The sequence below is a fragment of the Camelus ferus genome, chromosome 1 (genome assembly GCF_009834535.1).
Source record: "Camelus ferus isolate YT-003-E chromosome 1, BCGSAC_Cfer_1.0, whole genome shotgun sequence".
Lineage (NCBI taxonomy): Eukaryota > Metazoa > Chordata > Mammalia > Artiodactyla > Camelidae > Camelus > Camelus ferus.
In genome coordinates, this window is record NC_045696.1 from 29461774 (window position 1) to 29474754 (window position 12981).

Below are 12981 nucleotides of genomic sequence, written 5' to 3' on the forward strand. Positions count from 1 at the left end.
AGGCTTGCAGGGTTTGCAACTTGCAAGAACAAAGGAAGCAGGTTTAGCAAATGAAGGTAGGTTACAGAATATTATTTATTAAGCAAGTCACAGTTTAAGGGATCTAACTGATGACCAGCCTCGGTTTCACTGAGAAAAGGGACTACGCTTTTCCCCTCCAGGTGTATTATCAAGCTTTCCTGTCTGTCTCTAGCAAACCCACATTTGCCAGTCATCAAGCGTCCACTGCTCACTCCTCAAATCTTTCCAGTCTCTGTTTTCTCCTACCTCCCAGCATTTGGGTGACCATTTTCCCTTAAAGAATCATAACTGACAATCTAAATGGGAGATCAAATCATGGCTTTTCACTTGTCTTACTCCTCTGTGACATTTCTCACCGCTGTCTACCTTTTGTCATAGTTGATGTTACTTTTGTTCTAAAATCCCATTTCCTTTTGTCACATAACTCGGCATTTTCTGGACTCCCTTATGTCTCTGGAGGTGCTTTCATCTCCCATTCTCTGGTGTGTTAACCTTCCACACACCAAACACACGTGCATTCTTGGACAGGTCTGAGTTCAGCAATATTACCTTCTAACTTTGTTTACCACCTCCTTATGGATGGCATTCAAGTTTATATCTCTGGTTCCTAAATCTCCTGAGATTTAGATTAAAATTTTAGCAGCCAGCTAGACATTTCCACATGGATTAGCCTCGGCATCTAAATCTTAAGAGGTTCAAAATCAGTATCTTCTTTTTTTTTCTCTTCTCTATCAGTTATTTCTATGTCACTTATTCATGTTAACTTTTTTTCCTTTTTAAATCTTTAAAGTTGTCATTGATTTTCATTTTCTCCTTGTTTTTACTCCTCCCACCATTACAGGACGCCAGATGGTTACCAAGCCAGACAGTCCTCCCTTGGCGAGATTCCTACATACAAGAACTTCCATCACCGTGTTTTAGTTAAATAATGTCAGTTCCAAACAGCACAATTCAAATTCCAGTTGCCAAGGCGTATTGACTGAGTGACTGCAAAAAGTATGAACCTCCCAGCAGCTCCTCAGTCTATAAGTCATTCTGTAAATAACAGCTGTGCTTCATGATCAGTGGCCAATAAAATAACTCCTTTCAAGGTACGCAAATAAGTGGTCACAGTGTGTTATTCAGTTTACACACAATTATATGTAGTTGTGTTTACTCCTTGTCTTCCATGACAAACCCATGTGCCCTTTTTTACAAAAATGGGTAATTGGAAAAGGAAGTTGGCCAACAAAGATGACAGTGCAACGGAGAAATGATAAGTGATACTGATGGAAAGGAACTTCAAATCAAATGTAAATGTCATAGAAAAAACTACTGACTGTGGGAATGTTGACATCTCCAATATTTAAGAGACTTCAGATGTGCTAGATATTCACTAGTTCACTGAAGATGAGCTTGACCTCAATGAGAACAGTGGTTGTGACACAAAGGATAAAGATTTCCCAGTAGAAGTGATGCTGGCAAATAACTACATGAAAGGAATTCTCAGAGATATTTCATGGAACTGAAAGTTCAAACTATAAAATGTTGGAAGGTGATCTAAACTTAGAAAGGAGTACAGTTCACCAGGACATAGAAAATAAGTTCCCTCCACATAGGAAGTTATATGACAAAAAGGCAAGCACTGTTCAAACTACTCCTGACGCGTTTTACACAAAGAAACCAAACACATTACTTGTTGGTGCTTCAAATGTGTTAAATTACTGTGCACTAAATAAATGCCAGTTTTGCTATTGTTTAAATTTTCCTTTACATTTATAACCTACAGTAGGAGAGATTTTAATGCTTTGACAAACATTTTTAAAGATTGTAAAACAGTTGTAATTTGCTTCTTGATTGTTGAGGTTCTTTGCATGGTTTCAGCATGCACAGTCATTTTTATGTTCCTTATCACCATGCAAAGCAAGGACTAGGTGTAACAGTGAGTCAGTTTCTGCCTCTTCCACCTGCCCTGGGCTGTATTTTGGGTGTTCTTGCTTGGGAAATTCCTTACCCCTCTTAGAGGAAGGACATCAGCAGACGGCAGAGATGGGGCTCTGTCAGGAGCTTCCAAGCATTCTCCTGAGAACTGCCCACTTCGGTGCTGCAGGCAGCAGTGATAATCAGCAGTAATCTAAGCAGTATCCAGGCGTCCTCCTAAGACTCACTGGCTTTGCTGTTGCAGGGAGCTAAGTGTATTAGCAGTGGCTTTTCTGTAAGCCTTATATTTCTGGAACTTCTGAAAGCCAGAAGTATGTTTCCTCACTTTTGCTTTACCAGCCCTGTCATGTGCCTAATAATAAATCACTTTGTATTTGTAATATTTGTAATGATGTCTGTTTTCCTGACTGATACGATATTTAGCACCAGAAGAACGTCCTAGGTAAGAAGAGTCTTTGTGTTGGTTATCTCACCTAGTGAGATCTGAGAGCAGGAGTGAAGTTGTCGCTAGGGGAAAACGAGATGGTAGTCCATAAGAGAGAGTGGAAAAGCGTGTAAGTCAAGGTGCAACCAGAAAAAAGAGAAATCATGATGAGCATTTAAAACACAGAGAATTAAAAGCAGGAGTTCGGTTGCACTGTTGATGAAAGAGGCTTAGGGTGCATTCGGGGGTGATCGATAGGTGTCCTTGCCTGTACAGTTCTGCTGGAACTGCTCTGGCTTCGGGCCATCCCCGTGTCTGGAGTAGCAGTTGCACTTGGCTTTACGACTGGTCCCCCAGCTGCTGACTTTTATCCCCTGCAAAGTACATTTTTAGAGCATGTTCCTGAGTTACAGCTCTTGTGTGCACCACACCATAATGGGGGAAACGGGCTAATGTTCTGTGGACTTGTGGCCAAGTCCTAATTTGTGGGGCGATCATGGGCAAAAGGCTCCTTGGAGTCAAAATTTTCCAATGAATACAATGAACGGATGGGTGTAAACTGGTAAATTTCATATTTTGTTAACCTTGCAACGTTTGGTTCAAAGAAGTGCCATATGGAATTATAAACAGACAAAAGCAGAGTCGCTCTGAATGAGGAACTGTGGTGCTGTGTAGACCTACCCAGTCAGCCACCCCAGATTCCTGGCACTGGCCCCCGACCCGCCAAGTAGTTTGCAAGAGGATCCCCCCGTAGCACGTTTTGAAGATCGTTAGAGGAATGGATTTGAAGTTCCATTCAACTCTAAATATTGTTATTTTTCTCTTACTTTGGACATAATCCTTAATGACTATATAATCAGTAAAATATAATCCAACCTTCTTAGCTGGGACATTGAAGGGAATTTATAAACTGGTTCTAAAATCATTTTACCCTTATTTTTTATCTTCTTCCTTCATAAAACCTGACTCTGAACTACTACCTCAACTTGAATGAATATGTGTCCAGAGAACGTTCGATGTAATTTCTTACATCTACTACGCCACTCTGCCTTCTTTCTGTACATCTATGACCTCATTCACCTACGTACTTTAATATGCACGCAAGGTCTCGGTCTTGACTTCTCCCATCAATCAGGTCATTTAGTTTCACTGGTAAGTAAATCATTTAGGATTAGATTGGCTGCATTAACAGAGAATCCTAAATATATTAGTAAATTTATAAGGACTTTTTTTTCTACATAAAATAAACCCAGAGTAAAGGCAGTCCTGTGGTTGTATGATTGATCTATAATCACGAGGAGTCTAGCATCTTCTATCTTCCCATCTGCCATCGAGTATGTAAAGCTCTTCATGATCTAAAATGCATGCTGATCTCCACATTCCAACCAGCCAAAGGAGAAGGTAAAAGTTGTTATTGCTAAAGGTTCTGATTTTCTATTTTTCATTTTAAGGAAACTTCCTGGAAGTTCCACCTAACTTCTTTCCTTGCTTGGAATTTAATCACATGGATGGGAAAAAATTATGTCTTTCGGCACCTGAGTAATGGTTCTATAATTATAGAAGACAGAAGTATGGATGTTGGGTAGGAAACTTGTACACGCTGCCACAACAACAAATCTATCTGCTCCTCTGAGATGACAGTCAGCATACGAAATTGTGAAATTCTATTACTTATTTATCGTTACATTCCTAGAACCTGGCATAGGATCTCAATATATGAATGAATCATAATGAATGAACAACAACCTTATCTTTTTTTAAACTGACTTTTGGCTAGCCAGCCAGCATGTCAAGAAGGGGCCCACATCATACTTGTGCTAGGAATATGAGAAGTACTAGAAATAACTGGCTGGGGGGAAAAGAATGATTTGTATTTGGGAATGCTCCCTCTGAAGAAAGAAACTAAAGTGAGTATGACTAACTTCACTTCTGTAACTGCCTGTCAATAAATTTATATATTTTTTTACCCAAGTTTAGTTTTTATTTTTATCTAATATTGAGTTTATCTTAACCTTTATATTACTTTCAGATCCTGATATAATAAATCTTTAATGATATATATGTATAAAGAAATAGGCAAATGATAAAAGGTGTAAGAATTTATTGTTTTGTCACATACAAAATATTCATCTTTTTTCATATGTACATTAAAATGTTTAACACATTACAATGAGATTTAATATCTGGCTGTAACAGTATTGGAAAGAAATCTTCGTGAATCTAGGAAATCCAGGTTTTAGACTAATGAAATATCAAGGGAAGCTCCTGTACTTCTCATTTGCTCCACATGGTTCCTCAGCAACTAGTCACAAAATGTGGGAAAACATAGCTACAGAGTATGCTACCATGACAACCAAAGCCGTATTTAAATTTTATTCATCTTTCTGTCTGTCTATCTATCTATCTAGTCTATAATCTATCTATCATTCATCTATCTACTGCCTTACTCCAAAAATGGTTTGGATGGATCACATATATATACTACAAGAGGGGATATAAAAATGAAATTTGAATATGTAAGAATAATCAGAGCAAATGAAGATTAGGGTAACAACAATAACAACCACCACTAAAAACCCAGATCAACCCCCGAATCAGGTAAATAAAATGCATGACTTGAAACTATACTCTTTTTCTAAGCAGTTGGACTTTAATCTAGTCCTAAGAGTTCTCATAACCTGGGGAAACTTGTTCCTGAGAACTTTGAGATAAGTATTTGGGGATCCAGCTAAACACCCATCAGGAGAATTTGAACCTAGGGAATTAAATTGTCCATGGATGGTTAAGCTATGAGATTAAGAAGTGATTTTAATGGAAATGTTGACTTCTAGATAAGCTGACCTTGAAGATAAGTGAACTGAATATGCACACACACAGAGAGGTTTGAAAGACGAGTTATTGGTGGGAGAAGCATAGAGGAAGAAAAGCAATGTGTCTTCAAGTTTATCCTAACTGTGTTTAAACAAATGTGATGGTTTTTTCTCCAAGATGTTTATTGATGTCCCTTGTGGATGAGGACTGAGTTAAACAATGTTGAATAAGTTCCAGAAACACTGAGTTAAACAACGTTACACCAATTTCCTTGTTACAGGCATTCTCAGGGTCTTTAATATTTAATTTGCATTATGAGTTTGTAAGGGGGAATAAAGTGCATAAGATTTCCCAAACTTGGTTGACAATTAGGGCGGATGCTATGCTACGTTTTTATTGCACTGTTTCCCCTTCCTGCACAAAAAAAGATCCAGCCTCCTCTGCGGTTAGTTCAGGATAGCGTGACTGAATTCTGGCTAACAAGGTGAAACACGAGGGTGTAAGCCACTCCCAAGCCTGGACTTATTCTTGTAATTCTGAGATTTTTTGTTCTTCCTGGAGGTCACATATTTCAGACAGCATAACTACAATATGGAGAAGGGTCATATGTTCTGCACTGAAACGTCATGTGAAAGGAAAAAACTCTTGTTTTGTTCCATCATTAAGATTTTAGGGTTTACTTGTAATTGCAGCCTCTCTTTGCCTGGCCTGAGGATTGCTGTCAAGCTCCTAATCTTTGGAGAACATTTTTGAACATCTTATTTCTTAACATGAAATGTTGTGCCAAGATAAATTGTTGAAATATATATGCCTGAGGATCCAAATGAATTATTTTGCCTATAGGATTACTGGTAAGTCAAATGTGGAACAAGTTTTACCAAAACTCCTGAGACTCAGTTTCAGAATGGTTTATTTGCTCACTTGGAGGCTACTACCCAAATAAGAAGTATAATATCTCAGAAAAGTAATCCAGTGCAGATCAGTAAGACATAAGGTTTAGACATCGGCTCTCACGTAGTCATAATTTTAGAGCCTTGCTCAGGATGCTGGTCAGGGAAGAAGACGGTGAAAGGACGACTGGCCATCATTATTTCTGCCACTTTAGAAAATTGTGGTCAGGCTGTTAGCCTCCAAAGCTCAGTCTGTTTTCAGTTTTGGTTTGTCTCCCTGAAAGCCTGGATGTGCTTTGTTCTAATACTCCTTTCCTCTGTAAAGGGGAATTATCTGTTTAGGCGTCTTCTATGAACTAAACTCTACATTTTATTTAAGTTTCATTATTTTTTTCCCTAAGGCGTCTTCTCTGTTCCAGAAGCCCATCTTGGACACCACAGTGCATTTAGTCCTCGTGCCTCTTAGCTGACTCTGGGTTGTGACAGTCTCTTGGACTGATCTTGTCTGGCATTTCCTTGTCTGTGTAGGTATCTCCATGATGGTTACTCTTCTATGTCACCTTGGCTAGATTACAGTACTCAGTTATCCAACTACACGTGAATCTGGGTGTCACAGTGAAGGTATTTTGTAGATGTGGTGGTCAACATCTACAGATGGTCCCTGACTTAGGATGGTTCAACTTCTGACTTTTCACCTTTACAATGGTGTGAAAGCAATACACATTCAGTAGAGACTGGACATCAAAATTTGAATCTCAATTCTTTCCTGGGATAGTGATAAGCAGTACCACATCCTCTTGGGATGCTGGGCAAGACACAGCACCCAGTCAGCGACAGGATCACGAGGGCAGACAACTGACAGAACCATTCTGTTTTTCACTTCCAGTACAGCGTTCAGTAAATGACATGAGATACTCAACACTGGTCTATAAGACAGGCTTGGTGTTAGATGAGCACGTTTAAGATGGGCTAGGCTAAGCTGTGATGTTCAGTTGGTTAGGTATCTTGAATGCATTTTCATTTCCAATCTTTTTAACTTAAGATGGTTTTACCAGGATGCAACTCCATTGTAAAGTAGAGGAAGATCTGTACAGTGAGTTGACTTTATAGATCACCCTTGATAATGTGGGTGGGGCCTCATCCAAACAGTTGAAGGCCTGAGGAGCAAAAACTGAGGTTTTCCAGAGAAGGAATTCTGCCTCAAAACTGCAAGAGTGGCTCTTATCTGAGTTTCAACTTTGCCAGCCCAACCTACAGATTTTGGACTTTGCCAGTTCCCATAACCCCAGGAGCCAATTTCTTGAAATTTATCTCTTGATATTTGCCTTGTGTATTTTATATAAAGAGAGATATATATAATAATAAAATCTTATACACACATACAAAATCTTATATGTATAATCTCATATAATGTCCATATTGTGTGCATGTATACAATGCATATGTGTATACAGCTTTTCATTTGTGTGTGTGTGATTTTTTTTTATCACAGTTAGGCTAGAGTTACAGGTTTTGGGGGCTGTATTTTTGCCATTTTCATCAATCTTATTACATCATATCAAAAGTACATGCTATCAACATGACTTACTGATGATGCTAACCATGACCACCTGGCTGAGTAGTTTTCCAGATTTTTCCACTGCAAAGTTGTGGGTTCTGGCCAGCAGAAATCCCACCGAGATGGAATGAATGACTCGAGACTCTGGAAAAAGTCAAGAGAGTGAGAGGGAGTCGGGATCCAACTCCACGAACCTCTCAAATGCTCCCATATTTATTGTGTACAATCAAAGGAGGAATCACTAACAGTTGGAATGCTGGAATTTAGGGAAGGACAGGGTGGGATCACAATGAGTACAAAGGCTTTGTTTATTGTTGGTGTTTGGCTCAAGGTCAGAAGACCCTTTTTGTTTTGGTAAATCATGTTCGCGTTGAGCCTTTCAGCTTATCAGAGTGGAATGTATGAGAAACAGCTCCTTAACAACATTTTTCTTGGATTCAGGCGGCTGTGCCTGTCTTAGGTTGCCCCCCTCAGGGGATCTTACCCGTCATTGGCTAACCAGCCTTCTCACCTCTCAGTCTGCAGCTTTGTATAACTTGTTTACCATTCCAGCCCAAGGCTGTTTTGGGGATAGACTATCTAGCAGCAGGCACGCCCAGTGTTTATAGCTGAGGGCCTGGGTCGTTGCTTTGCAATCAGCAGAGTGCTATCTAAAACCTAAGCACATTTGCTCTTCTTTAATGAGACAAGCGGCTGGGGTCTGTTACAATTTGTTAACCCAGTCATGGGCTCCCACACAAAGTCATTATCCCCTTTTACTTACTCCGCTCTTTAGAAGGCAGTCACTAAGTACAGCCCACCCTCGAGGGAGGGAGGTGGTGTTAGGGAGAGTTAAGCTCAACCTTCTTAAGGGGGAGTGTCTACAAAAATCATTCAGCATTCAGTACAGGAGATGTGTCTCTTCTCCCCCATTTGTCTATTGAGTCAATCGTTTGTATCCGTATGAATTGATGGATATTTTACCCTTTATGTGATAGCACATTATTTTGTTGCTCAGATTGTTCTCCATTCTTTTGATTTGGGGTCACCTCCCTACTTTCTGGCATTACAAGAAGCCCCAGGCTTATCTTGTATATACCCTGCCCCTGTCCTAGAATCATTCATTTCTCCAAGAAGTTCTGGTTCTTCTTTAGGTAGGTAAAATTAGAGACCAGGGTCTGGGGGCTGAGTTCATGATCTTTTACATTTTTATTTCGATGCCACACATGACAAAAATAATTCCTGGAACTTGAACACCGTCTTGAAACAGAGGGTAGGGCATTACACACCTGCTTGGCTTTGAGTGCCATCCCTTCCCCCACCAAAGACGTTCAAAACCAACGGAAGACAAACAGTACAAACGAGAGAGCCTAAGTTTTACCCCTGATCCAGAGACCACCAATGATCCATCGTGGAAGGCAGCAGAGGGAGTTGGGTCAGCGTGAGCCTAGACCCAAACAAGGATAATCATCATTACTTTTCAGGGTTCAGACGACTCAGAAGAATGTGTATACAGTTCTAGCAAAGGGCTTAGGAACAAGGAAACATTCAATATAGTAGTCAGTGCAGTATGTCTTTAAGGATATATCTCTGCTTAGGACTAGCAGAATTACCCGTTCTACTGCTGCTTCTGGATAGCTGAGTCATGCCCACTTATCATAAGGAACAGTAGAGGGGACAGACTGTGACTCTGTGTGTGTGGGGGAACCTCTTTATCATGGTTTTTTTTAATTTAAAAAATATTTTAAATTAAAAAATTATTTTTCCCCTCTTTAATGGAGGCACTGGGGATTGAACCCAGGACCTCATGCATTCCAAGCACTCGCTCTACCACTGAGCTATACCCCTCACTCCCTTCATGACTGATTTTAATCAATAGTTGACAGCTTTGTTAGAGGCATCTGTGAAATGAAGTTACATGCAAAGTTTTTTATTATGTATATTACTGGCGTGAATGGAAAGTGACACTACAACTCAGTCAAAAAGAATCCCTAGCGGATATAAAGAAAGAAGTAATAAAGGTATTTCTTTTCTGCCCTCCTCTCTTTCTAGAGGAAAAACAAAAGACTGATAGCCAATTAGTCTGAAGGTGAGAACTTCTGTAAAGGGATTAAGACATATACTGCATTTCATTACAAGATTTGCAAACTTCTCTAAATCCAAATAAAATCACTTGTTTAGACTGATGCTCTTAATATGATAAGAAAAAAATCTAAAATTGAGTATGAGTATTACACACAGAGATCAAGTGATTCATTAGTTGAAGATAAATATTGGAATCAGTGAACTTTGTGAGTTTTCAATTTACTTACAAACTATTTACGTGTGTCTGTGTGCATTCATGCACCCATGTGTATGCTATAAATACATACATGTTCGAAGGGTTTATTCATACATCTACCGTTATTTCCTGTATTACCTTAGACAAGTAGGCACAAACAATTTGAACACTTACCTCATTTAATTTTATATCCTTGTGTGGCAAAGTAATTTGGAGTGATAGCTATGTCTTAGTTTTCTGCTTTGCACTGTCTTGTAAGTCCCAGACAACTGTGGAAATGGCAGATCAGTGGTTGATAACTTACCTGCTTCTTCAAGAAATTAATTAATCGTGCAAACATTTATTTAATGAAGATGTGTGTTTCTGATGACAGCACAGACTTTCAATACAAAAAAACCCCAAAACAAAAGCAAAAGCAAACAAACAAACAAATAATGGTCCCAACTCTTTCTAACCTATGCGCTCTCTTTTGCAGTTCTTGTTTCCTGTTGTTTATTCTTCCTGTCAGTGGTATATCCTGGGCTGTGGGCACAAGGGGAAGAGGGAAAGATTCAGAGGCCCTTGACACCTGGTTGCTGTGTCTCACTGGAGGGCACCTGTGGCCATTTCACTGCGTATACAGTTTACCCTGACCTATTGGTTGCCAGCAAGAGGATGCTGAATTTCAGGATTGTGTAAGTGCAGAGTCTGGGAGCAGCTGAGACACTAGGGGGCGGTACACTAACTGCACTGGAAGGAATTCACTAGGACTTCCTAATGCCTTCAGAGAAAAAGCTAGAATTAGCAAATAAAAGTAGCTGGTGGAGGAGGACTGATGTTTTGGTCGTCTGCAATGGTGGAGGAAATGCAAAGACCCGCTCTCTCTGCAAAGCAGCACACACCTCCCTGCCTGGGATCGTGTGGAGAACTTAGTGCAGAAGCCTTGAAGGACAGACAGACAGTGGCAGGTGACGGTGACAGTCTGTTCCTGACAACACACTTGGAAGATGTCTCCAAATGCTGACTCACCATCCATCAGCTATTGATGAAATACTAGCCATTTTTAAAACCAATGACGATGCTTGTTTTTTTAAGAAAACTGTCTTATAACTCTGGATAAGAATGAAGTTGCTAAGTGCTTTCTTAAATGAGGCACTGGGAATAAAGAGCTGTATCTTGAACTCAAGTCTTCTAACCATTATACCATCACACCACCCTTTTAAATCACAGTGCAGGTTTCTAGGTGAAACAGTCTACACAGCAATCGATGAGGGCCATTACTATATGTAAAACAAGCAAGGACCAAACAAGGACCTACTGTACAGCATGGGGAACTATATTCCATTTCTTGTAATAACATATAATGAAAAGTATCTTAAAAGAAAACATATTTGAGTATGTATATGTATAATAGAATCACTTTGCTGTACACCTGAAGCTAACATTGTAAATCAACTACACTTCGATTAAAAAATTTTTTTTTTAAATGAGGGCCAAATACCTCTCTCTGGTCCAGCAGAAATGACAAGAATAACTGTAAGTCATAAGTAAACTTCTGAATGACATGTCCTTTAGTCTATCTATCACTGAGTCCCTTTTATTCACGTAAATAAACATCCTATTTTCTGTACAGTTTTTGCCAAGAGTTAAAATCCAGATGTAATGTTTTAAATCATGGAGACAAAAACACTTATAACTACTGTATCTTAATTTCTCACACTACCGATTAAGAAATTCTCCCCTAAAGTAAGAATGTTTCTCTGCAATTCTCTACAAATCACCATTAATGAGATAATAGAGCAGAAAGATTAGTAGGGAGTTCATTTGATTTTTTCCCCCCTGCAGGCTGGCTTTAGCGGGAAAATTTATCTACATTTCAATTCTCACGCATCGTGAATGATAAATGAACTCCACTGCATAAAGGACATGACATTGCTGCGCCTTGGATTTCTATTTTCTCTCGTCAGAATATTCTACCTAGTGAAATCCATAGCTCAGCGCCTGTCTCCCTAGAAGGAATGTGTAGATTAATGAAATCCCACCATTCTAAAGAACTGGTTCGGGACATGATTCAAAACATGCAAAAAGCAATAGTCTGAGAGATGTAAGACCAACCAGAAAGCGGCTTCGCCGTTTTGGTTTCTATCAGGTATGTCTGCTCTGGTTCATCCGAGGCAGGAAGAGCAATAGGAGACCTATTTGATGATGCTTTCATCACCAGATTCCAGATGCAGGACCAGAGAGAGTGAAGAGATATTTGCCCTGAAGCTGCAAGCAGAACACTAGAGGAAAACACATGACCCTTCATCACTTCCCCCAGATCTGTCTGCACTCTGTTCTGTTTTATTTGAAGAATAGGCTCCTTATCCAGACAACCTCCTGTATGATCCCGCATAGCAATGGCTATAACCCTGATGGGTGACAAATGTTGAATTGATATTGCTAAGGGGAGCCTGGAGTCAGAGGAAAAAATGCGTGCATTCTTCTACAGCTGCCACAAGAAAAGTCAATTTATTGTCACTGGTTATTTTTTGATCTTGAGGAACATGGTGGCTAAGTCCTTCATTTTATGTTAGAGATGAATACATTAGCTAAAGACAGGGCAAAGTGAAAAACATCAAAGGTACAGAAAAAAAAAAAATGAAATGAATTGACCCTTAAAGTTCAAGTGGTATGAAGCGGGAAACATTCCAGGAAAAATGTTTACAGTTCAAGTTTTGACTATTAAAAACTATGGTATTCTCAGAGTGAACTAATGTTAATTGAAACATCAAGCCTCATTAGCGTGAGGGGTAAATTCTATGTTGGATAATAGGGCAATGGCTAATGTTCACTTGCTAATATTGAAAAATGATGGAAAGAAATCTGTAATCACCTATGTTTTCTAGGACATAAATTAAAACAGTAAAAATACTTCTTCTAAAAAAGCCAAAAAGATTAATCATTCTCATTTTTGATGTTAGTAATAAACACATCAGAGAAAAAACATTATAAGGCACACAGTGTAAAATTTTGCATCTCTCTGTTGTGATTATTGAAAATGTTTAACCAATAAAAAAAAAACAAAACTTCTCACTAAACTACATAATGATGAGAATGTTACTGATACAAAAATAAA

General features: G+C 39.1%; 1 non-coding gene across 1 annotated transcript; it reads right to left on the reverse strand.

The window, feature by feature from the left end:
- Window positions 1-9379: 9379 nt before the first annotated feature.
- On the reverse strand, window positions 9380-9451 carry TRNAS-GGA. Its single transcript has one exon. It is a non-coding gene; the product is annotated as a tRNA-Ser (tRNA).
- Between the last annotated feature and the right edge of the window lie 3530 nt (window positions 9452-12981).